The 27,521-nt window shown below is 41.3% G+C and overlaps 1 protein-coding gene across 3 annotated transcripts in view; it reads right to left on the reverse strand.

The window, feature by feature from the left end:
* FOXP1 (forkhead box P1) overlaps positions 1-27,521 on the reverse strand; it is a 568,616-nt gene that overhangs the window by 360,561 nt on the left and 180,534 nt on the right. For 2 of the 3 annotated variants that reach the window (XM_025885358.2, XM_025885356.2), the window contains exon 1: positions 11,515-11,610. The exons of the other annotated variant lie outside the window; for it this stretch is intronic. The gene's annotated coding sequence lies outside the window, so the exon portion shown is untranslated. Of the gene's footprint in view, positions 1-11,514; positions 11,611-27,521 lie in introns of those variants that run through there. 3 annotated transcript variants of the gene reach the window in all.

Genomic DNA, 27,521 nt, shown 5'->3' on the forward strand with positions numbered 1-27,521 from the left:
GGGGCTGACGTGCTTGTAGAAGGAAAACAAAGAGGGGCTTGCATAGAGAATACGGGTTTCAATGAGGAAGGGTGAACGCCAAAAACAGTATAAGAATTAAGCGCTCACATAATAGATCACTGTGAGCAAAGCTCTCCTGCAGATGTCGGAGTGAGTGAGCTAAGCCTCACACTTGGAAAGGCTGTGTGACTGGAGCCATGATATATAAAGTAAGACCCAAGCGCCAAAGTTTTGATTCAGCCAAGCAAACGTGGCTGTTTTTGTTGGGTGGAAGAAGCATTTTTTTCACTGAGCAAAGAATTACAGTAAACATCTGCTAACCATGACCACAGAAACGGTGGTTGTTTTCGTCCAAGGTCATTTTAAAGGAATAAATGTAATTAATAAAACCACACAGTAATAGTATCCAACCGTCCCAATACGTCTGCTCACTTCTACCCACAGGCCTATTTATTTAAAAAGCCATCAAGAAAGTTTCTCGACGTTGCCATTTCTACTTCTTGGGGACCACTGGTGTAGGGAAAGAAATTTCTGTCTCAGAGGATGCTTGAAAATACACGTGAACGTCACTCCTTAACTCATTCCTTAGGTAGTTCCTTCCCAGAGGGTTCTCTCGCTCTACTGGCGAGACTTGATTATCATACACGTATCGTTTAGGTAGGTAAAACCCCATTTAAAAAAAATACAAATTAATGTTCTAATGGATTTACTTCACACATAAAAGTCCCAGAGTACATCTCTCTGTCAAGCTATCTCTTTTGAAAGTGAGTATAAGAATTCATATACTCCAAAATGGTTTCGGTTTTTAAAAATTCCTTATTTGGTTCGTTCTTTTGGAAGGAATGGGAGGGTAGGGAAACTAGTGGAAAACTGAATTATTCAGGCTGACTGTCGCTCAAATCTGTCAAATTAGAGCTCAAAACATCACTTTACCTCTGAACAACCAGCCATAAGCCCCTCCACAAAAGGAGAGTCATCCATGGTTATTATTAAATGTTCCCAATTAGGAGAACATAATCAAATTCATAAAACACCAACTTCCATTCTGAGCTAAGCGAACCTCTCTACCTACAACATCAGCAAGGTTTTCTAGATTTAGAAAAGGCAGTTTTGCATAAACCACTACCACAGAATGAATAAAGCTAAAGAACTAATAACGTTTCCTGTTTCTAACCCTCTGGTCATGTCAGTATGATCGATCAACAAAATACTAAGTTCACTGAACCTCAAAAATATTTTCTCTCTTTGCTCTCTCTCCTTCCCATGGAACTAGAACACGGAAATTCATAAAGGTCAGACTTCAGGAAGCTTACTGAAAAAATAAATATTAAATTTATCAACTCCATTTTTTTCTAGTGATTATAATAATCAACAGGGTCCCAGCTGTTAGACCAGTTCTAAGAGCAGCTTAGGAGCCAAGGGGGTGAGAGGTTGTCAGTGTTTCAACTTTGCCCACCATCAGTCTTGAACACCTAACTATTTAAACACTTCCTAGGTGCCAGGTACTGAGTGCTGTGTGTGTGTGTGTGTGTGTGTGTGTGTGTGTGTGTGTGTGTGTACATGAGTGTGTATGCACACACAAGGATCTGCATGTAGAGCAGGGAAGGCGGAAGGGTGAGGTGCTATCTTCCGAATGCTACTGGTATCTGCTAAATCTTGAAGGGTAATTAACACAAATTTCAGAGCCTGCCGAATTCAGAAAATTAGTGTGTTCGTTTTCTCATTTTCCACGAGGCTAAGGGTTATGTGCTAAGAAAGGAAAGAAGGGAGGCAGAGCTGGAGAAAGCAAGCAAGAGTTTGATACCTCAACTGCCCTCAGTGATGATGAAGCTGAAGACAAGGAAGGAAAGGGACTACAAAGGCCCAATCCTATTTACTGTGAATGCCTTCGGCTGCGAAAGAGAGCAAGCCTTAATGTAACCCACCAATCCCCCCCCCCAAGACTGTCAAGAATTCATTTCTACAATCAAATCCTGTATCAGAGGCCACTGTGGTCAAAACTGGAAGGTTAGCACATACCCCCACACTAACCGATGCATAAATGAAAATGCACTGCATCCATCATTATCTGTATCATAGAGGGATTAAATCAGCTACCGTTTTGAAGCTTTAAAAGAAAATTCCAAGCCTTTAAGTATATTCCTGGTGAAAGAGAATATGACAAATGTCATAATAAAAAAATAAAGTAGAAGGAAATAATACTTTACCCCTTTTAAATTTTCCTTACAAAGTGCATCATTTTAACCTAATGCATTTCAACATACTTATCCATAAATGTAAATTTGTTTTGATAAAATGAAGAGCCTTTTAATCCAAATTGCACAGTGATGCTTCTACACTGATCTGTTATAACTTAGTAATCAGAGTTAACAGACTGCCTAATTAACCAAGTCATCATTTGCCAAGATCCAAATATGGGATGAATTGTGGGCCAAGGAGAAAATATGATGGACATGAAAATTATTAATTCAGGGAAGCATTCAAAGCATGTGGAGTTAAAGTTCTTTGCTAAATCTCACCATCTTTAATATCCTTAATTTTTATAATAAGTAACATGCAAATAAAATATTACAAGGTACACAGAAAAACATTTTTAAATCAACTGGTTATTAGTTAGTGATATAATTATTTTTAAAGCATTTGACAACCTATGAGGTGAAAATCTGAGATGTCTTCAGCTAATAATGAGTAACATCCAGTGAGTACTTATGAGGTGCCAGCACCATTTGCAGTGTTTTATAGGGACCAGGATGTTTATTCTCTACATGAACCTAATTCTTTGGAAAGTACTATTTTTATATTTAGGTATCAGATATGAAAACCGAGGTTCAGAATATTTTTTTGCTCAGCAGAGTGTAGAATAAGCAAACAATATCCAGTCCTTTCAAAAGTCTTAGGGAAGTGTTATTAAGAATTCTAGAATTTCCTTTTACCCATGGGAAGCTTTATCCATTCATTTATTATATACTCAGGAGGAGACAGGAGATCAGGGTAACTTCTAAGATGCCATGGGGGTGACCTGTACAAAATTCTTCCATATCACCACACCTTGCTCTCCCTATCACTAACATATCAGTATGTCCTAGAAGACATGTACTTTAACTGGGCTTCGATACTGCATAAGCCAATTTCCCTAGATAACTCAAATCTAAGCCCATATATAGAGTTTAATCCTAGAAGGGATGGTAAATCCACCAGTCTGACCATTTTTCCCTCGGATGCTTGGAAACTCCTCTTCATTTTTGGGGACCCAGCCAGGTCTCACTGTTTCTGGGAGGATTTCCAATCTCCCTCCCGCTGCCCTCCTCCTCTATCACATACACACAATCCAGAAGTATTCTTGTAGCCCCTATATCATTGTATTATTTCTGTCTACCTTGCAGATATAAGTATGTTGAAATCAAGGATCTTGCTTTAAGACCTAGAACAGTGACAGATGGTAGATGGATGGTTGACCAGAAGGACAGACAGGAGGAACACAGCAATGAATGAACTCCAGGCTCCTGGAGGGACACAGGCATAGTAGTATTTTTGAGGCAACGCCTACCTGCGAGGTAGTGACTGCCATTAGAGATGGCCAATTAACTGGGCAGACAGCTTCATAGGGAAAATTTCATGATATTCATTCATGCATAGCTGGGCTAGGTGATATTGAAATTTTCCTTCCAACCCTATAATCCTATGTATTTACTGTGCCTTGAGCACTGTGCCTTATAGGACACATATGCACAGTCTACCTTCCCAGAATTCTGCCCCATTGCTCCGAAACCAGCACCCTCTTCACCCACTTTCCATTGCCTTGTGTAAGTTGAATGCCATCCATGACTCCTGAGAGAGGCATGTAACCCACTTAAGGCCAAGTACACCTTAACACCTCCCCCTGCCCAGTCCTGCTCCAGCCCCAGAGACTGCTGCAGTGACAGGCTCATGGCACACCCTGGACCAATCACAGAACCGGGAAGATCCAAATTCTATGACAGCTACTACAACTCACAAGAAGAGATTTCTTTCTGCTGGAGTTGCTATGAAAACAGACTCCTGAATGGTTATCATACCACAAGTTGGTAAACACCTACATGAATGAATCCAACCCAGAACACAGCACAGCCAAGAGCCTGAGAGGAGACCTACTAGCAAGATCTGAACTCCTCGGTCCAGATGTTCCAGAAGCTAGTTCTACCATCTGACGTTTCAGCATCATGAGCCAATCAAATCCCCTTTGTCCCTATGCTCCTCACAAGTAACCAGAGAGACCCAACAAACGGGGGGCTCAGTGTCTTAAGACACAGACATGTTGAAAATGATCCACTGGTTGTGTTAAAAAGGAGACACTGATACCTCCAACTCCTTAAGTAAAAATGTTTGTATTTGTGGTCCCTTGCAACTGGCTTTTACGTATGTCTTCAAGCCCATTATTTTACTATATGTTTTTAAAACTCTAACATTTTTATTTTTGAAGGCCTAAGTCCTTGGCATTCAGCCTACAAACCTGTAATTCTACTGACCAAGTAACTAAAGACCGTCTAACTTTTTAGCCAGTGTTCCCTCTAAGGATCCCAGAGCTTCACCCTCGTCAATAAAAAGCCTTCCAGCTGAATGTACCCCAAGAACAAAAGGCACATTCTGAACCTTGCTGGCAACACACCCCAGGCCCCAGGCCCGCTGCTTTGGGAAGGAGACCCTCTCACTTGCCACACTTTTTCACACAGGTGACTGAGCGGAACAAATCAATTGTTGGGTGGTCAGAGGCTAATAAGAAATAAAACAAGGGCTAGAGAGATGAGGTTAATTAGAATAATGTACCAGAGAAAAATGACTCAAAGATCTAGAGAAAATATCTTAACAGGCACATCCAACTGGAGCTAGAAGAATGCCAATTAAGTGGCTGTCCTTGTTCCTAATCATTTTGGGACATACTTTTATTTCCCATAGCTCTTGTACCAGCAAAAAAGAATTAAAGCGTTTGGAAAAGTCTAGAAAGATCAAACAGGGCCTGTGAGGTGGCAGTGACGTATAAAGGCTCAACATGCCTCGTACGAGCAATCCCAGAGTGGAAAATGCACGCGGAAATAAAACAACGCCTGCACACCACCACCCCCGGGAAAGGTTTCCACGGGGAGGACCATATAGTGCAGCGGTGAAGAGCCATGGCACCAGACGGACAGTGCCTGGGTTCAAGTCCTAGCTGTCCTTCTCACAAGCAAAGATTTCTGAGTCACGAGTCACTTAACCTCACCATGCATCCGTTTTCTCATCTGTAGAACAGACTTTTAGAACTGAAACCCTCTCATAACGTTTTTGTGAATTAATACATACACGCTTGGAATCACGGGTGGCACAGAATAAAGTCTCAGTTAAAGTAGCTAGTATGGAGTTGACTTCTTACAAACTAGCGTTATGCTCTCAAACAACTGCTGTTCGTTGGACGTTCTCAAGATGAGGTTCTTCCTGAGTTTTGAAAATTCACCTTTTACCTCTCATTCCTTTTTCAGAGAGAAAGAGGAAACTCTGCAAGCAGGGATAGGTGAAAACACCACGTGCAAGTTCTTCCAGGTGTATGTATCTCTATATGGTGGAGAAGTTCCTCAGCATGGTTTATTCTAGGAGTAGAATTTCAGGAAATTGCCACGTTTAAGAAGAAGGACTGGAAGAATGGATTTTTGTCACCGTTAATGAATGATTTGGGACAGATCTGGACAAAGGCGAGGCACGGCCTCTCTGGGTAAGAACATCCCGCGAGAAAGGTTTATGGATGGTCTGTAAGAGTTGGCAGTCAGACAGTCAACTCCCGACACATTGTAAGCAGACCCCCCCCTGGCAAGGAGACACTGCCACACCAAACCGCACCCAGACGGGCAGCAGCAGTTCAAAACAGTAGAGAAAACGCCCTCAGAAAGCGCCTAATCTCTCCCGCTGATACTCAGGCATCCGGGTATTAAGAGGAGAGCAGCACGAGAGCTGAGCCACACGCCAAACCTCCAATGTCAACGGCAAGTTGTCAAGTCTCGCCTTACATGGATCGTTTTCCCCTTTCGTGATTATTGTTTTAGTTTCTGAAATGATATTTGGAGACAGGGGTGTTCCATGTTTGGGGAGATGTAAGAAAGCCACTCTGAAGGCTGTCATGCGCCTGATCAAAGTTTTTCCTGAATCCTTAGCCTTGACTGAAACCGAATTTTAGCTTTTTCTTTACTAAAAAAGAATATCAGGAACTAAACTGGATGCCTTAAGTTGTATTTTAATCATGTTCTTTTATGTTTTAGAAGTTGCGAGGGTCTACATAAGAAGTTAATAAAATTAATGGCTCTTTTCATTTCTTCAATAACCCTAGCCATTCCATAAATTATGTAAATAAGAGTATGTGATGGGATATATTTTATCTTTTGCCTCCAAAACGTTATGGGATACAGAGACTTGCTTTAGCTTTCATGCAACAAATGCACAAAGAACACCACACGTCAACACGCACTCACTGAAACAACAAAGCAACAATAGACAAGCTTCCTTAAGCGGGTGGAAGAAATCAGAGCTAACAATGAAAGATATTAACATCCAACTCCTTTCAATCTATGCAGACTTGAGTTTTCTTTCAAAAAGAAGCATGTGAATTTTCAGGACAGATGCACCAAGTGTATACTTCATTTAAAAATGAGGATTTACAGGAAATTTAAGACACAGTCTATCATAAGGCAGGAGATCAAACCAGCTCTGATTAACTTACAGACAAAACATATCCTCAACCACATGTCTTTAGGCCAGTGTAGCACCCTGAACTCCAAATTTCTTTTTCTTTCTTTCTTTTTTTTTTTTTTAAGAGAAGGAGAGGGGAAGCAGGGAGAGGGAAAAGGAGAGAGAATCTTAAGCAAGGCTCCATGCCCAGCGCAGAGCCCCATATGGGGCTCTATCTCATGACCCTGAGATCATGACCTGAGCTAAAATCAAGAGTCATAAGCTTAACTGACTGAGCCACCCAGGTGCCCCTGAACTCTGAATTTCTAAGGTTTTGTGGATGCAGGTCAGGCACCAAACACAATCTTCCCAGCATTTTAGGTTTATAATTTGTATTATCCAAAACTGGTCATAAACATCCAAGAGTCAACATGTCAACAACCAATATAAAACAGATCATCCTACTTGTGCTCATTTTGTAATTTTTAAAGTTAATTCAGTGCACAAAACATGAGCAAATTAATAGGGAATCAAGGCTCTCCACCATCTTCACCAATCTTTTTAAAAAAATTCTGCAAGAAAGTGCAATGAGTTTGCCCGCATACCTCCCAAAACCCTTTGCCATTCTTTCTAAACCAAGAGCATCATTATCCTGTTCCAGAGTCTGTGCAAAGCACTGTATAGGTATCATCTCATTTAATCCTTGCAATAATATTATGAGCAAGATTATGCTATTACCCATGGCTCAGATAAGTAAGAGCCCAGAAAGAGGAAGAGAAAGTAATTTGTCCAAGGACAAAGAGCCAGTGAATGAGAGTGCTGGGATTTGATCTTGGAATCCAGAGTCCTTAATTAACCTGTACCACCCACAATACCTTTTTGGCCCAAATGGCAAATGATTCTGTCTTCACGGTCAAGATGATGTATAACCCTTTCTGGATGCGACACACAGAGTATCAAAGACTTGTTTAGTATAGAGTGGAAACTTTCCAGAGAAAACCCAGGGGCAGTATTCTATTCCTATAATAAAGGTGATGTGTGTGGTTTTATTTCTTCTCTTCCCCTCTCATCCAGATGCAGTCCTCTTAGGTATCATGAAAATACAGAAATTCACAGGGAAATTCCCAAATGGCTCTATGTCCATAACTACTGTGAGCACAGCTACCATCCTCTGGCCACTGCCAGTGCTGAGGAGTCACACTGAATCACACAGACCTGGCAAACAGGTACATTCAGAACAAACAAGAGGCTTGGATGCAGGACAGTGAGCAGGGGGTGGGGGGAAGACAGGAGGAGGGAAATCTTGAGTGTGGGTGTTCAGGGAAGACCTCTCCAAGAAGTTGATATTTGAACTGAGCAGTAAGGAATGAGGGAGTGAGCCTATGAAGCAGAGAAATCATTCCGGATAGAGAATACCACGGCCCAGAGGCAACAGAGAATTTATGGCATCTGAGCACGGCAATGGTGTCTCAATAAAATATTTGAAACCACAGAGCAGAAGCCCAAAGCTTCCAAGAGTCTCTTGAATGGGCAACATCTTCGAGACACGGTTTCCAGAGAGTCAACTGCCGCTTGACAAACAGCCACCATCGAGTCAGTGCCACCACTTGTCAATCTTCGGGACACACGGCCGATGGGGCCCTCCGCGGACACAGCCACAAACTCTGACATGCTCATGCAGCAGCTTCTGTGAGCAAAGGACACTGTTCCTGGAGGGCTGTTACCAGGAAGATCGGTGGGGGACCGGGGCCTGCTGTGCAGACTCAGCACAGAGGCAGGGCCCGGGATAAGGCAGGGTGAGATCGACATCATGGAGCATCAGCCTGCATGAGTGAAACCCTACGGAGTTTCAGATTATCATCAGCAATACCAACTTGAAAGCAGTTAGTGAATTTTGCTTGTGAGGCAGGCCCACTGTCTGAGTAAGTAAAAAAACGGAATACAAAAAAAGAACTGCACACCTCTCAGGGGAAATGGTCAAAAAGGGACCGAGAGATCTAAGTTCTGTTAGCGGGGCCATCCAGCAGAACACATGGCCGCAGGGTCTTTGAAGATGGGCATCAAAGCCGCCTCCCAAGGCTCGACTTGAACTTGGAAGAGAATCCTGGGTTGGAAGCAACGGATTGTGAAATATACCTTGTCTATGAGTGAGACAATGACCAACAAGCCAGACGCAGGACAGTAAAAACTCCTCCAAGACCAGGATTTCTACTGCATCACCTGGGCTGTGTAGCACAGTGCTGGCATCTGTTAACCACTGGCAAGCAACCACTAAGCATAGCTTAGCTATGCTAAGCTCTTTGTAAGCATCGCTTCCCACTAACTTTTCACGGGGAGCTAGTTCCCGTTTCCATCCCCAGCTCCCAGATGAGGAGGCAGTAGCCCAGAGAGGTTCAGTAACTTGCCCAATGTTGCTCAGCCAGTAAGCGGAAAAGGTGAAATCTGATTCTCGGCTGATCTAACTTCAAAGCAGACACTCTTAAGCACACAGCTGCCCCATATCCCCAGCAGGCATTTGGTAATGTTTATGGATGCAGCAACTACCATGAGTCATGAGCATCTATCACAGGCTGGTCCAGGCAGATGCGATATAATGAAGCATCGGGAAGTCTCATTCTACTCATTCTATGAGATGGAAATTTTCACAAGAGTAATGCAAAGCCAATCTGAATTAGAAAAATTGGACAGGGGTCTTGTGCTCCCCTTTACCCAAGGTTAAGTTTTCAGCAGAGATGCAGGGGCCAGCAAATAACAGAGATGCAGGGTGAATAGCATTGTCCAGTCTCTGGGGGACAGTGCAAAGCCATCAGCAACGTCCCCTGCACATATTGGCACGAACAGAATTGGGTATAAGGCTGCACATCACTAGGACCTCGGGCTGGTACTCAAGCTTTGAGAAAAGCTTGTATCCGAAGGAGAGAAAATTCATTAGAAAATTCTCGAGCTTAAATTGTGGTTGACAGTTCCCTTAGGAAAGAAATGTATTCCTCAGATTTGCCATGGCACTCTCAGTAAGAATACTATGGTCCTAAAATATTTACTGAGCTATGTATCTCCACTGAAAATCAAAGAAACCAAAATTCAAACATGTGAAATTCAAATGAGAGATTATACACACAAGTCAATGGAAGACAGAAGACATTCACTGAAAACATGTAAGAAAAATTCATATCGTAATTTTGTATAAGTAATTAAAACTGTGGCTCAGGAACCATTTACCTTTTCTTCCTTACTACTAGAATGTGATATTTGTCAGGACATCAAATTTCTCAAGTCTGAGGATACACTTCCGAGATGCTCTTATGTTAGGTGTTATTAAAAGGATATAAGTAGATAGAAGGCATTACAACTGCAGGGAGAATTCTTTAAAGAGGCCTGCCTCAGCTGGGAGGACTACTCTTTTTGCTCCTTGCACTCCTGCCTCTTTCTTCAGGATGTAGAAGCAGTGGCTGGAAAGCCAGCAGCCATAATGTGACCTTGAAAACAGAACAACACTTCAACAGGCAGGCAGAGCAGAAAGACAGAAAGCACAAACTGCTCTACCCCAAACACCCTTCATGAGAGAGAATATGCAACTCATTTTTTAAAACTTATATAGCTGTATCTCTGTTACTAGAAAACAATTCTGAAGTGATATAGTGATATGAAAACGTGTCTGAAGACTACCCAATTTTTTCTGAGGGGAAAAAAAAATACGGAAACTCATGAATTGGGATTCTGATTACTCCTCTATTCACCAAGCTATGTGTTTAAGTATGACTTTCCTTCTTAATTACTACCACTAGCCCAGGAAGCATATTTGCTGAACCTGTCTCTATGTTTTGACATGTAACACTTGTGAAATTCAAACATACTTGTAGATATCCAAAGCTTATCATTTATTAAGGACCGTATTAAAGGTGGAAGATCTTAAAACACTTTCAGAATCTGATGATTAAAGGAAATTTAATCGTTCTTCATTGGCATTTGATCTTCAGCCTGCCATAATCTACCCATATATCCCTTCATCCATATTCGATACTAAAGAGACATTTCAACAGCTTGTCCATCAACTGCAAAGTAACATACAGAAAAACCACATTACTTAGAAAATAAAAGAGCTGTCCCCCACACTCAATGAGCTCATGAAAGCCCAATATGATTAAAAGGGTGAAGAAGGCAGACTCCACTAGGCGACCCAGAATGAGTGCAAAGAGCCATCCATCTATTATATTTGTAAGGAGTTTCAAAATTTTCAAAGTGCTTTCGTATACATTATATCCTGTTTCATCCTTAAAACTACACCCTGCGTGGTAGTCAGGGCAGGTATTTTTTTTTTTTTTATTCTCGTTTCTTCTTGATAAATGGTTTGCTCGAGATCAGAGAGACTGCTACCCAGTGAGGTACCTTCTTTATCCTCTTTACCCTCTTTGATGCTTAGCTTAGGGGTCAGCAAACTATGGCCTTCGGGCCAAATATGGCCCACTGACTGTTTTTTGTAGTTTCACTGGACCAGTCACACCCATTTGTTTACATATTGTCCCTGATTTTGTGCTACATTAGCAGAGTTGACCACAAAGTCACAACCATGACCCCAGGGCCCAGGAACCTGACAATATATATCATCTGGCTGTTTCAAAGACAAAATTTGCAGACCCTGCATTAGATCACCATCTCAGTTACAGATCCTATTCCTGAAAGCCATAATGCTAGCTTAGAGGACGACACACTTATTCCTGCTGGCTTTGGAAGTCCTGCTTGATAATGAGGCATTTTGAGGAATTACTGTATCTGCTACGGGGTCACCTGCAAAGGTGGGTCGTGGTTTTCAAGTGGGACACAATATTCGCATTGTTTGCCACTTACCCTGAACTTTTAACGTGTCTCACAGCCATAAAAAGCCTGGGGGTCACTGGTTGGGGGCATGCATGATGCCACAGGACTGCAACACACGGAGGGACACTGAAAGCAGAAAGAAGAGAAGAAGTTAATGGGAGGGGCCGATGGCGATGCTTCAAAAGCGAGGCATTCACATGAGCCCCGGGATTCCTTGTGGACACACAACTTTGAAATTCAGTATGCTGTCATGTAGCTAAGCATCTTTTTTGCCCGTTCCCTTACAGAATCAGCATTTCATTAGCTCACACTCTGGGCTAGACAACGTAGTATGAAAAGTAAGGGCAAGATGATCCCTGAGTCCCAGTGAGGATTTCGCTTTGGGTTGTAGTCTTTTGGTCTCTCCCAGTACATCTAGTAGAAATGACAAGAGGAAATACACGTATGTGCACACACATGCACATGGGAACACACGCACACAAGCACCCTGGTCTTTTCAAAAAAAAAAAAAAAAAAAAAGGACAAGCGATCTCCCCTGCCAGCCAAACCCCAAAATCTCACTTGCCACAGTTCACAGCTCTCTTTCCAGCTGCATTTCAAATGCAGGAGGAGGCTGGGACGCAGCCTTCTTATGGAAGCGGCAGCCTGCGGGTGGGCACACGTGCACAGGCTGCGAGCTTCCGCGGCGGGGTTGGGTTATTAGTCGGATACTGACCAAGTCCAATTCCAAGTAAGATGAAATTGCTGACAGTTAAGTCAACTCATCCTCAAGCAGTTTCAGAAAGATTTTGTGAAGAGCAGTCAGTAGCGAGGTTTTGCAGGCCAGGCCTTTTCTGCCTAGATCCTGGGGATGATAATGCTACCTATGCAGGCCTGCAGACAGCAGGAGGGACTCTGTCACACGGGGAAACGGAACTCCAGAATGAGTAGAAAGCCTGAGCCCTCCGGTGCACACGTGTGCTGGTCTCCCTCAACAATGAACTCAGACAAAAATCCACGAACGACACGTTTTCTGAATCTAATCAGAGAAGTTGAAACTGAAAAGGAGATGTATGAAGTTTTATGATTTGAATAGTCACATCGTATCTCCGGAAACTATGTGGGTTGTCTGTCTACCAGAGCTCAAAAGAGAGTTAAGGGGTGGTGCTCCCAGTGAATGCCTCTTCTGGATAAGAGATAAACTCAGGCCAGATTGGTGCACATTATGTTTTCTAGGTATGAGTTGTCTACACGAAGTGTAAACCGTTTGCCAAACATATTACGGCTTAAGAATCTTCATTCTTATACGAATTGAACATGCTGTGCTAGCATCATCCCTCTGTAACAAGGCAGCTTAAGAGTAGGCTAAGAATGAATCAAAAATATTTTTAAAGATAATTTCAGTTGGCAAAGGCTGTAATCGTTCAAACTTAATTGGTGAACTCATTAATGAGAAACTGCCACCACAAGAAAGAGAGCCATTGTCATCGACTTATCAGAGCAATGAGATAACGAAGTTAATGATATTGTTTTCAGTGGGTTTACACTTGCTTCCTTTTAAAGTCTACATTTTCCAAACATTTGTTCTGACACTCCATGTGTTTGCTCCTCTTAAAAAAAAAAAAAAACCTATCAGCCGTGGGCTCCTCAAGGAAAAGTCGGCAGATCACAGCCCTAACATCAGGGCAAAGCAATTGGAAAACTTTTCTACCCTTTATTATCTACTTGTAAAATGTTATAAGCCTGTAAACTAGTTAATTTATGAGCCGTGTTAATAATTTGCTCACACTTGATCGCAGGTTTCGCAAACACCGTTTCCAGGGATGCGGGAGGGTGATTTGTAGGTCCGGCTTCTCTCCTAAGGGGACACTAACTAATTTGACACAGTAACATGACATTGATGGTGGGGCACACTAATGACCATACTCCAAGACGCGGCTGTCAGCCTGTCGTTCCAGTGAGAAGCAGCTTGCTTTCACTGCTGCTCAGTACACGATGCTCAACTAATTATTCAGACAGCGACATTAATGAGAACCCTCGTGTTTATTTTCAACATACTAACCAGCGCTTAGCTTCCATTTGTCTGATATGGTCACTGATAAAGTGTGTTTCATGAATAGTAAATGTGAACTCTAATATAACAAAGAAGCACTGGGGAAAAATAAGGAACATCTGATTAGAAAACTATCTTTGTCTACTCAACTTGTTTTCTGCCTCAAATATCGTCAAGGACAAAGTGACAGGTAACAGGAAATGCCAGGAGTACCAAGAAAACTAAAAGAAATATTTTCAACCACATATGTCCATGTACAATCCTGACTTGTGACCAAGGCCCCTGGATCACAAAATGGTCATGAGAAACTTCTATCTCAAAGAAATTTCACTAACTTTAGAATACTGAATAAATTTTTTGAAGTTATTTCTCAATGGAATGACCAAAAAGTTCCTTTGCTCTAATGGGTTTTTTTCAACATAAGAAAAGTTTGATCTTTGTGAAACTATCTCAGATGTGATCTTTACAAACATCACTAATTGCAACCTAAGGTTTTTTTCCTAAATCTATTGTAAAACCCTACTACTGAGGGTTTTTTCCAAAAGTGTTCTTCAATATCCCCTTATACATCATATTTCGAGTCTACTAAACCTTGCAATCAAGTTCTTTCTATTTTAAATTAAATTTCCATTTTTGTATGATAAATTCTGTCCTTTTTATGGTGATAATAATCCTAAAATATTCATATAATCATAATTTAAAATGAGTAACTTTAAAAAAAGGTACACTTAGATCCACTAGAGGTACTGAAAAACTGAAAACACCCCTGATGTGGTTCATTGTAAAATGTACACTTTGAATTAAGTAACAGTGGTAGTATTTCAACAAATGTTCTCTCCGGCATCATGATAAGAAATTTTCTACTCAATACTATGTATGACTCCTGATCTTACAGAATAGCAAAGTAAGTATGAGTCCACTGTACATCACTTTGGGAATGAAAAGGTCATCACATGTAAGTAACACTTCTTAAGTATGTATTTCTAAACTTACAATAGATCTGCGACTTTAGAATGCCAAAATACATAAATGGCATGTAACATGTAAGAAGCAGATCCAGATCCCAGACTAATTTTTTTAAAGTATTTTCAACAAGTATACAGATTACTTCTCTCAAATGAGCATTACTGTTTCCAAATGATACTCTTTCCATGGGCACCTGTTACAGCTTCTCAGATGATTGGTATCTGTGCAGTTTATTTATGGTAAGCATTCATCCTCCATAACAACCTAAAAAGATATGGCTGGTGTGTGGCAGAGACCAGCCAGATGCCCATTAAATTCCCTTCTTCTTTCTAGATGCAGAGATGGGATATTATTTCCCAGCTTCCCTCACCGTTAGGTGGGGCCTTGTGCCCGAGTTCCGGTGAAATAGATCAAAGTGGGTATGTTACTTTCATTCCGACCCTGAGGCTTTCCTGAACATCACTAATGTCCTCTCTCTTCCCTTGACTGTGCACCTAGAGGTCCAGTGGAGAACTCCCCGTTCTGGCAGACTGTGGAGTCATGGAATGGAATATGCCAAGGTCCCCAAAACACAATGAGTAAAAGAGCCACCACCTCTGGTCCTCACCAGCCAGCAACAGACTGAGCTTCCTAAGAAATAAAACTGTACCAAGTTAAGACTCTGAAATTCAGGAGTGTTTGCTGTAACTGCCAGTAACTCTTACCTGAATAAAGAGACCTTTCTGCTTTCTCCCTGGCTCCAAAGTTATACTTGAATCTCCAGGCCACCATACCTAAACAGAGGCACTATAGATTTGGAAAAATCCCAGCTGTGATTATTTGCCCCTCTAATTAAGCTAACGATAGAAAATGCATCAGGTGTAGCTTTCCTTACTTAACCTTCACAGCCCTACGGGGAGGTCTGATTCCCATTTTATGGATGAGAATACTAAGCCTGTAAGAAATGAAATATAAGCAAATAGTGCAAATGTATATTCAGTTGACATTTTCCTAATTGAATGCCTCTTTTAATATCTAAATTTTACAGAAAATTCTTATTTCTAAAGCAAACATTTTTGGCTCTAGTTTATAAAAGAAAAAATTCTATGACATTCTCCAAAATTAAATAGAACATTTTTAATAAAATGTGTGAGGGGAAAGTGTCAAGTTACAGTACAATTGGTAAAATGTCAGAAACTTCTGTAGAGGTTTTGAAAAGCCAGCAACAAAAGGGGATGTGTCTCAGATGTTCTTGGTGATTAAAAAAAAAGCCATATTTCAAAAAATATATAGATTGCTATGCTGAAATCATATTAATTGTTTAGTAATCAATGTTTTACATATTTTTACATTCTTACTGTGATGGTAGTTAACTATACTTGTAAGGCATTTTGCTATACTTTAGTCATATTTTAGAATAAGGATAGACAAACTTTTTTGGTAAAGGGCCAGACAATGAATATTTTAGACTATGTTGCTGTAAGTTGTCTACTGCAACTACTCAACCATGCCCTTGTAGTAAGAAAGTAATCACAGGGCGCCTCGGTGGCTCAGTTGGTTAAGCGACTGCCTTCGGCTCAGGTCATGATCCTGGAGTCCTGGGATCGAGTCCCACATTGGGCTCCCTGCTCAGCAGGGGGTCTGCTTCTCCCTCTGACCCTCTTCCCTCTCATGCTCTCTGTCTCTCATTCTCTCTCTCACAAATAAATAAATAAAATCTTTAAAAAAAAAAAAAAAGAAAGTAATCACAGGCAATAAGTAAACTAAGGGGTATCGTGTTCTGATAAAACTTTATTTACAAAAGCAGGTAGTGGGCCTAAGGGCCATATTTTGCCAACTTCTGTTCTAGAAAATTGATTGGGTTGGGGAGTTGCATATTGACACATAACATTATGATTTCTCCTATGTAAAATAATGGGAAATAGTCTTTGGTTAGCACTTTCACCCAGGATATCTAATGGTCAGGAGCTGATTACTGATGTCCAGGACAGAGAGCAGCCTTCCTTTGCCCAAGGTTCAAGAGATAGGTAGATGACAACACTCAGTTTCCACATAAGTTCTAACCCCGCTGTCCCATTCTTTGCCCTAAGTCACGTACCTTTGCCTGACTCATGGGCTCATTGCCCATACAAAGCACTTATAGGCATCCCATGCCTTTTGAACAAAATCCAAGTACTTTTGTAACAAGAAGAAAAAGCTGATGGTTTTGCTCAGCCAGCACAGTCAAGTCTCTGCATTAAGGTAATGTAGGCAAATTACCTTAAAGTGACCTTATACTAAGGACTTCCTAAAAATAATAAAAGAAAGCAAAATAAATAATGTGTAGGCTCTAAATGTCACTAGGAGAATGAGTGCTAGGAGCAAGAAATGACAACTTCTAAGTTTCCAAATTAGGCATGAAGACTCCCCAAATTAGAATCAAACAGGTTCTCTGGTTTTGGAGGATGTGCTTTGTTAACCAATTTCAGGAGCTATGTGTCCAATAATAGAAAATGTGAGAGAGAATGTATCAAATGCATTCCCTTATTACTCTTAAGAATGTAAAGTTGTAACAAGGTTTTAGTTCACTTTTTCTTTTGCATGACAAAATTCAGAGACACACACAAAGATGCTTTTTAAAAAAATCTCAGTCCCCTGTTAATGTTATTATAACAGTTAAGTGTACAAGATGGTTTCAGACATAAAATGGATAAATTTTATGAATCTGTTTTACCTAAATGTCAATCACAAAAGAACAAGAGCAGGTAAATGATAGTCCAGTCTGACAAAGGAATATTTTGGAGTCATTAAAAATGATAGTGGGAACAGGAAAATATGTGCAAATGCCTGTTATAATGTTACATGAAATAAGCAAGATAGAAAAATTATATCTACACTAGACTCTCAACTGCATAAAAATATGTGTCAATAACGAACAGGAAAAAATAGTTAAACTAGCAGTTTTGCTCTGGAGGAAATATGCCTAGGTGATATCTTTTCTTCAGAATTTTTGTATGTTCAATATTCTAAAACAAGCAGTATTTAAAATAATGGTTATAGAATCTGAAAGAGTTATCTGATCTTCAAAAAGAAAAAGAAATTTGTTGTACATGTATACTCATTTATTAATGGCTTTTGATTGCCTTGTTTTCAGACCAGAAGTATCTTGAGAGGAGAGATTTGTGTTCTCTCTCATGTCCCAAGCACAGTGTTTATAGCATCTTACACAATCAATTAACATTCTTTGAAACAAATGAATAGACCACCTTACTTTTTTACAAGTCTTTCCAATGGGATTCCACAAATAAATTAAATTTTTATACTTCAAGCCTTTAAAAAATATAAATAATTTTGTTTAAAGAGGTTGAGTGCTTCTGGATTATAGCTGCCAATAAACTGCTTGCTACAAAATTATACTTTCTCCCCTCTCCTTTTTCCATGATGGCACATAACAATTTGTCTTTTAATAACTTAAAATAATTCTGAGTCATTTGCTCATTAAAAACAAAATACATCTTGATCACAAAGCTTGGCATTTCATAAATATTTACCCCCAAAGCGCTGCCTGCTTTGAAGCTGGGATGGTAAGCTCCTGATTGACAAGTAACTTCTGTGCACAAAGAGGGAGGAGACCTCTCCCTTGTGTCAGCTGGGAGAAGAGCGCCATTCTGTCTTCACACTCACTCTCCTGTGGAGGCTCTTTCCCAACAGCCAAAAAAACACATGGCAAATGAGATCATCATTCATTGTTTTCCTTCTCTCCATCTATCTCTCTCTCAGACAGAAAGACAGACAGAGACACACACACACACACACACACACAACATATGCATGCATGTCTACCGGGCAAGCACTCCCTGCTAGTACACTTTCAATGGCTCCCCAGTACTCTTAGAGTAAAAATCAAAACCCTTCCCTTGGCCCTTACAAGGCCCTCAAAATCCAGCTGTGGCAGAGTCTCTCCAATGGCTCAGCCAAGCTTCTCACTGAGCTGGAAGGATGGCAGGAAGGGAGACTGAGGACAGTAAAGATTTTAGCTCCTTTTCTGAGAACCACCATGGTCAGCAAGACAATGGGATAAGAAATGCATCTTTCTTTAAAAACAAAACAAAACAGGGCATCATAAAGTAAACACGATTATATTTTTCCTTTGCTTAGCATATCATGAAAAATTTCCCCAATCATCTTCTGGACAAAAATAAACCGAGATTAGTACACACACACAAAAAAACTAAAGTCATAAAAAGCAACTTTAGTTTTCTCCTTAAGACCTAACACTTTGCCCATGGGTCCTCTGTGAGTCCTTAAAAATGGCAAGTGGGAAATGTTTAGTTAGTCCTCACCACAGGTGAACTCTTCTCCCCAAACCTGTCACCTCCAGGAGAAGAGAAAAATAGGTTCAATCACAGCACACAGACAGGCCCTGCCATATGAAAACCAACCTGTTTGTCATCAAACTAATTTGCCACTTGCGGTAGAGGATTTCATCGGATAGTGGAGGGAATGCATGCTACAGCCTGGCTCATCAACAAATCGCCCTGCCCAACCCCAGAGGAAGATGGGCTCTTAGTTGGGATTAAATGAAAGACATTCTCCTTGTGACATGCAAAAACTAAGGGCCTCTGAGGGCTATCGCTCTTCTTGATCTCTGGGAGAACAAGGGTATTTATTGATGAGCAGGATACAAAAACAGAAGGTGCTATGCTTCCTTTTGATCAAACCCCAGTGGCTAAAACCAAAGTAACATATTGCTGAGGACTACCACATGATAACTAATTCCATTTCATTTTCTTCTTCCTGGGGACACAGGCAGATCACACTGCCCAATTTCCCTGGCTCAGACTGATTTCTGGTCAAAGGGATGTGAGCAGAAGCAAGGCGTTACTGCTTACAGGCATGCCAAATAATCAACAGTGCTCCCTGTTCCTCTTCCCCCAGGACTGTGGAGACCCCTCCTTGTCCCTTGTAGCAAGCACAAGACGGAGGAGGTTCATTCAGGGGACAGGCACTGACGGGGAAGGAGAACAACATATACCTTTATGATGTTTAGCCACTCAAATTTGTGACACAGAAGCTAGCATAACACATCCTAAGTTTACACTTTGTTGTAGCCTTCATTAGGATTAACAATCATAAATAAATACTTAGTGTTGGCTTTGTCTCCACGTCTCCCATCTCGATCCCATGGGACCATGCCTTATTATTCTGTGTAACCTTCTTTTAGAAAAGACCCACCACCACCGTCTCTCAAAAGTCTGTTGTTGATAAGTAGAGTCACAGATAATTGTCAATGAAGAGGGAAAGCGTTCACTTGATAGCTACTTTTTCAGGACTTACTGTGGGCCAAACACTGTGTTTGAAGCTGAACAGAGCTTGGAATGGAGATAAGGAAGGTTTCCATTTTCATGAGGCCCACAGTCTACTATGAAACCAACATAAATGCATGGGAATAACTTACCATACAAATCTGACCTAAGCACATGAGGTCAGAAAAGACTTCAGGGCAAAAATGATCTGTAAGCTGAAGACAATGAAGGTAAGCGGGACTTAGCCAGGTAGACAGGACTGGGTGGAAGGTGAGGAGATTCTCCAAAGGAATATTCTCCAATGGCACTCTAGGTCAAAATACATATGAGCAAGCATAAACACTGGGCCCTGAAATAACCTTCTGTTTCTCAATGATTTTAAAAACATAATCTGGGACTAACAGGGCTTCCAAACCAAAAACAAGGCCAAATATATTGAGTAATTCAGAAATAAAAGAATATTATTACCCTCTGCTAGGTGTCTCAATGGTGTAACTTAATACAAAACACTTGTTTTTCTACCACTGACAGGGAGAAAGGAGAGGGGTTATTCACACTGAAACTGCTTTTCTAAATGGCCTGAGAAAACAGGAACAAGAGAAACGAGGCAGCCTCAGTTCAGAGACCACAGCCTTACTCCTTCTTAAAAATCCAACCACCTCCTCCATTATAAATATCATAACTGGCCCTCAGAAAACAAAGTGGGTTTTGTCTATTCTTTAGCTCCATAAACCCACGAGGAAAGAGCACTAGAATAGGGTCCAAGGCCCCAGGTTCTTGTTAGCCCTGGATGACCACTTAGCTATACCCCTTTACTGGGTTTTGTCTTCTGTAGAATGTCAACAGTGAGTTTGGAGAACTGGAAAGTCCTTTCTGGCACCAATATCCAAACTCGAGTCCTCATCAGAATCACCCAGAAGGCTTGTTCTAACAGGACTGCCGGGCCCTAACCCCCGAGTTTCTGATTCACTGAGGCCAGGACCAGCTGAATCTGTCCCTGGTGTGGCCTCTACCAAGGTACCTTGCTCAACCTCAGGGCACCAGGACTTTATCCTCTCTCCCAAGGAAGTCTAACTCTATAGGAAATACTTGGAGCTCTGCAATCTATTCTCCAGCAGCTGCCCATGTGGCTCATTCTGACACCTGCCTCAGAAGTGACTCTCTTCCAGTGCTCTGCCATCAGTCTGCGAGTAAGACGCAGCCCTTCTGCACGCTCCTCAGCTTACACCTCTCCAGCCTCTCCCACACCCTGCCCTCCCACCCTACCTCTCCAGGCTCTCCCACCCAGCTCCATCCCCGCTGGCGGCAGCTGGCCACACGGTGCTCTTCCTCTCCCATACCATGCTCTATGTTCCCAGCTCTGGGGTTTGGTCCTCGTCACTGCTTCTACGTGGACAGTTCTTCCCCCAGCTCGTTGTATGTGGAGATCATTCTCAACCCCTAGATCTTATGGCTGATGCCATTCCTGATCGGATTAAGTGGCCTTCCCCCAAGGTATGAGCTGTATATGATTTCCTTCATGCATGTTCATCACAGGGAAGTATAACTGCCCGTTCCTTTCACTGTTTACATCCTCTGTCCCCCTCTACTTGAAGGGAAACTCCATGAAAGCAGGAATCTGTTCTGTGTCCTTCCCTACGAGGCACCCAGCCCCCTCGCCAATGAATGTCCCACAGTAGGTGCTCAAGGAGATTTGCTGGATGCTTATAAAGGACTAAATCAAATTATCCTATACTATCCTTCACTTACGGGGGGTGTGGGGGGGGAAACTAAGGAGAAGGTAAAACCCAGTAACTCTGAGCAATAAATAATACAATGAGCTGCAGAGCCCAGAGTGACTTGAAATGCATGAGGCAAACTGAAGTTACTGGAATAAGGCATCTATGTCAGCATTTCAGGCATCAGGAGGTGAGGTGGATGGAGAGGTGTAAGAGATCCTCGTACAGCTCAAATCACCCCTCAAGACGCCCACCCTGTCTCTGATAAGCCATTTCATATCATTTCTGCAACTTGTATCCATAACCCTCGACGTCTTGAACTTCTTTTTAATGTCACCCCACTCCCGCTGCCAGGTGCAAGGGGGAGTGGAGGTACTCAAGTTTTTTGCAAGCTGAGCTCCTCTGCCCTGGATGACTCCGAAAAACCACTTGTAAGTAGTATATGTTAACCACAGTTCGTCATTTTGTCACAGGTGTTTGACTAAAAAGAGGACAAAGCCTTTTAAGAGAGTCCGCCTCTATTATGTCATTGTGTATATTCCACACCACACCTAAAAGCTAACAAGATCCTTTCTTTCTACGCCATGGCAACCAGAGGAGGTAACGCTGCATAATTTTGCTAGGGGCATCCTATATGCTCCAAAATGTTCACGCCTTTACAAAAAAACATGTTAAAGTAGAATTTTAACACAACTTGTCATAAAAGCTGACACGAGTACACTCGAGAGGAAACCAAATGACAGGAGTTGTACCTGGCAGTTCAACAGAATACAGGATAAATACTCTTCCGAACTCAGCCAAAGCCCTGGTTAAAAGTTCAAACAAGGGAGACGCAGTGAATGAATATTCAAAGTATACCATCCCAAACGATTTCTCTATAATTATTTTTAAAAATTCATTAAAATGCACTAAATTTCGTAGCAGGCTGGTGGGGCGAAATCCGTGCCAATTCTGCTTCTGACGCTAATTTACTGGCGGTGTGGTCTTAGAAAAGTCACTCCCCCTCTCCGAAATATATAAGATGTCTGAGCCATTCAATGATTTCAGAGGGTCTGTCCAGTCCGCCTAGTCTCTGAGTCTATGAATGTTTCTGGGCTTGCATCTTCGGCGGGACAGACACAGAGAAAAAGGAGAGCTTACCCCTACCTGGCTCCTTATAAGACAGACACGTGGGAACCTCCATCCTTTCTGGAAAGTTAAGGTGGAGGGTGGCTCTACTCTGGCTTATTGTATCTGCTCAAATAAAGTTATGTTTCCATGTACTGCAGGAGGGTGAGTTGATGTAGTAATTACCTGTTACTCTTGACAAGTAAGGTAATTAATGTAGCAAAATACCACTGCAATGTGTGTAAATTTAGACCACCATAATTAAAGCACCCGTCTGTTCAACAAACTGTTCAATTAAGAAAAAATATTGATGGTGTACATTTTTTGAAATTAGAAAACGTATGGAATGAATGAATCTCCCTTGGTTGACATCCATTTCTAGAATGCTTTCTCAGCAGGGAGCATCCATAAAGGGTTATAATGGAGTAACTTCCACTAAAACACAGAAGTATTTCTGTATGTACGCTATTAAGACAAGACTCTCTCCTGTACATATTTATTTAGGATTCTTGTTCCATAAAACCTGTCAGAAAATGAGCTCAAGGAGTATCGGAACCCTAAAACTATAGGAAGTAGCAAAAAAAATGCTGCAAAATTATGATTGTTCAACTATCCAAGTAACAAAGGTTCTCGAGTATCATCGTCTGAAAGTAGCATCATCTAGTTGCCAATTTTAAAGAGCCGGAGGCACGGAACACGCCAAAGACAAATAAAATAACTGCAAAGCCCCCAGTACTCCTTGAACAGAGAGACAGTGCTATCAAAGTTGGCTGTGTTTCTGCCCATGTCTACCAGTCATCTTCAGACCAAAGGTTAACATGCTGAACAAGTAGGCTACTTGGTCCTCCACTTGAAGCAAAATGTATCTCCTTGCTAGTCTGCTTTTGAAAAACTCCAGCCACGTCGAAACGCCCCCCAAAATTAAACCAGACTCGCCATAAGACTGATAGAAAAAGAATCCAACAGTGACCAGATCAGGCGAAAGCAGTTACCTCTAAATGTGTTCACAGTGGGGGGAGAAAAAAAAGCAAAGCTCACTGACATCTATGCAGGGTAGCAGAAGTAGGGAACAAGGGAGGGGTGCTCCCAGCTCACTCCAGGGAGGAAATCCCAAGGGCTTTTTCTCTTAATTCTTCTACTTAGATAAATTTGGAGGAAGACACAACAAGGTGGCCTGAGTAAAGAAACAGCCGGAATTCAAGCAGACTAAACAGTGTTATACGGGGAAGAAATGGTATATGATTTCAGTGTCATTTAATAATGGATACACTTGTTTGGGGGTTTGCTCTCACATTTTTGTATGGTGTATCTTACCTTGGGAGACTTAAAAATCTAGAGAGAAGTAACTCAAAGGCATCTTCAAGTGAATTCTCAGCTTATCATAGTAAATTTAAGTCCTAATATCTGAGAACTTGGATGTATCCCCAAGTAAAGAATAAAAAGTACAAGGAGACATTCTAGACTGCAACATGGTGAGGAAATTAAACCATTTCTCCAACTAAAATACTCTGATTTCACACTTGGAAATAATATTGTCATTAAAAGGACCAGGATGAAGAAATTACTTGCACTGGCTATGGATACAAACAAGGCTAGAAGGTCCTCACAGGGAAGAGGCTTTTGTAAAAGCAGCCTTAGAACATACAGTACCTGGTGGTACTAAAGCATGAACTTTTAAAAATGAGCATTTGGGGAGCACCTGGGTGGCTCAGTTGATGAAGTTTCTGCCTTCGGCTCAAGTCATGACCCTGGGGTCCTGGGATCGAGCCTCATGGAACCCCATGTCGGGCTCCCTGCTCAGTAGGGAGTCTGCTTCTCCCTCTCCTTCTGCTCCTTCCCCCCACCCCCCTCTTTCTGTGAAATAATAAAATCTTTTTTAAAAATGAGCATGCATTTTTTCCTTCCTTTTTTTACTCTCCTAGTTTGAAAGGATGCCAGGATGCTGAATCTGCTTATGGTAGGGACAGGGGAAAAAGAGGGGCAAGGGACATGAATTGGGGATCCGATGCCAGATTCACTGACTGCAAACTAAAATTTCCAATTCTCAAATGCTGTGTGAACCACCGAAGAACAAAAGAAAGTCCAGTGTCCTGGCTCACTGGGTGAAATTTACGGAAGGTGACATTTCCAGAGGCACTTATTTCAAAGATTAAATCGGATGACATCTCATGGGCTGTGTAATATTACAAGACATTACAAAACTATTTCACATTGATTCTGTCATGGGATCCTTACAAACATGAATTCCATTGTATGGACAAGTAAACTACGGCCAGGGGCAGCTAACTGGTATGGCTGAGTTCCCAAAAACTACTGTACTGCAACAACGGGTTCTCCCTCGAATGGGATAAATATGGCTCTTGGTCCCACTACATCAATTTCTGGAGAGCATTTGAAATATTTTCACCTTAGTCCTTACAGTTGTGACACGTGTTTTAAAATTTGTGCCTTGGGGCGCCTGGGTGGCTCAGTTGGTTAATCGACTGCCTTCGGCTCAGGTCATGATCCTGGAGTCCTGGGATCGAGTCCCGCATCGGACTCCCTGCTCGGCGGGGAGTCTGCTTCTCCCTCTGACCCTCCCCCCTCTCATGCTCTCTCTCTCATTCTCTCTCAAATAAATAAATAAAATCTTTAAAAAAAAAAAAAATCTGTGCCTTAAAATTACCAGGCATACTGGTTAATATGTTCCAAAATAATGGTAGTTTAAGTTAAGTAATCACCCAAGTTGGGGAAACACAAACCTGGTTCCAAATTCTGGTTCAGCCGTTTTGTAAAAATATCAGCCTAAACTCTGTGAACCTATGAACCCAACTGAGCTTAAATAGTCAATTATGCTTAGGATTTGTTCTCCCCCCCCGCCCCAACAAAAGAGGGCCCAAGGAAAACACCACCACCATCTTCAACTTCCAACTTCACGTAAATCGGTTCTTGGTGTAACTGTAACTTTCTTTTAACCTTTTCTTCTTGCCCCTTTTGATGGCCTTACCCTGTGGCCCTCTCTCAACTCACAGACCGAATCTAAGAACCATGTGGCTGGAGGATGACTTCTACGGTCACAGACATTCTCCAGATGTAGAAGCTGATGTAAGAAATAGAAAAAAAGTGACTGGGCCAGAAAGAAGGAAGGACAATGATAACCGTCATATGTACTCATCTTTTACCAAAAGAAACTTAAAAGTGAGTGAAAGGCAGAAGAGATTCTTCTTCCTTTTTCATTCTTGAAATTAATAAAAACTGCAGAAAAAACAAATGGCGAATGGGTGAGCAGGTGCAACTGAACTTATGTTAAGGTGTTAAAACATGTGAGTCAATGTTTCCTGGGTTTAAACAACTTTAAGAGACTCACTGATGTGAAGTCACCCAAATTCTGGTCTTATATGAACTCCATGCGTACTTCTTTTCTACATAAGAGAAAATCCTCAAACCGAGACATCTAAAGTGCTAAAAAAGTGAGATGGCTGTTTAGAGCACTGGTAACTCCCAGAGCTAAATGTCCCCTTGCATTTAGCGCCATCTTGGGCATCCAGCAAAATAATAATTTGAAATACTTCTTATTTAATTAGGTAAATAAATAGCACATAAAGGGAACATTACTTTTTACATACCACGCACCGTGCTCAAAACTATTTTTGCCAAATTCCATTTAACCCAAAAGGACCTGATAAACTAGGATACTTTCCATTCCCACAGTGAGGTAGGTGCTTCTTTACTTCCATCTTCAATGGGAAAACAAAGGCTTAAAAAGATTAAATAACTTTCCCAAGGTCACAAAGTTACTAAGTAGCTTAGCCAGAATTTGAAACCAGATCCCTTTTCCCAACTTCGGTAATTACTTAACAACTATACTACCACACTTTAGAACATATCAGCTAATACTCCTGGTATAAGATTTCCTGATTCAATGTTGATACTGGAAAGAAAAGCAACTTGAAAAAACAACTTTGTTTTAAGAAGATTGTTTTGAATTAAAAGTCATTTTTTTGTGCTGGTAACACGAAGACTGATTACTTTTTAGGTTATAGTAATAGTTATTACCTTATGAGTGCTCCATGTAAATGCTTCCTCAGAATTTGGTGTTTCTGTCTATCATAACACAAAGGATAGAAAATATCCAAATGCTGTTAACAGTGAAATTCTTGTATCCTCCAGACCTCTATCTCAAGTTATGAGATAAAGCCACAATGGTCCTGGTCTTCTAATAAAGAATCCTGTCAAGAAATAACTCAAGGAATCTTACCCAAATTGTATATAAAGTATAATTAAGAACCACCCTTCCCCCCCCCCCCCCCGCCAAAAAAAAAGCCTGTTTGGAGGATGAACACTGAATGAATCACCACAAATTTATCTAACAGACAGAAGGCTGTTAGATAAAGAGACACTATCCCAGATCACTAACTGCCCTCGTTCTTCTTGCCAGGAGAGAAGGAATACTAACGTTAGAAACTTCTGGAAGAGAATAGTGTGACACACAAATACCAAAGAAGCTAATACAGGGAGAGGGATGGATACTATGCAGTACCATACACTGTGACACTACAGAAAAAGGAGAGATAGTAATGGACTGACTGGCAAAATAAGCAAGTTTTTGCCAACTTCTGGTCTCAGAAGTTCTTCTTTTGGGTATATGCTCCTTTATAAAAAATAGGCATTTTTCCACCTCTTCCTCTCCCATCACTGCTCTTGGTTATTTCTACCTGGGATGTTGAAAACTCTCTACATCTCTCCGTTTATGTGCTATATGAATTTCTATCTTCATGTCATCTGTGTGAGGTTTCGGACAACTGAGTAGAACAAATGGACAAAGGCGATAGTTCTTAAAGTTCTAGACTTAAACCATTCTGATGATTTCAGGTGCTACAGACATGACAACAAACTGCATTGAACTGCATACTTAGAAGTCCCCTTTCCAATTCCCTTTCATCCCCTTCTCATGATGTCAAGGACAAAGCC

The sequence above is a fragment of the Callorhinus ursinus genome, unplaced genomic scaffold (assembly GCF_003265705.2).
Source record: "Callorhinus ursinus isolate GAN/ISIS: 27379988/994484 unplaced genomic scaffold, GSC_fseal_2.0 scaffold15, whole genome shotgun sequence".
In the NCBI taxonomy this organism is placed as follows: Eukaryota; Metazoa; Chordata; class Mammalia; order Carnivora; family Otariidae; genus Callorhinus; species Callorhinus ursinus.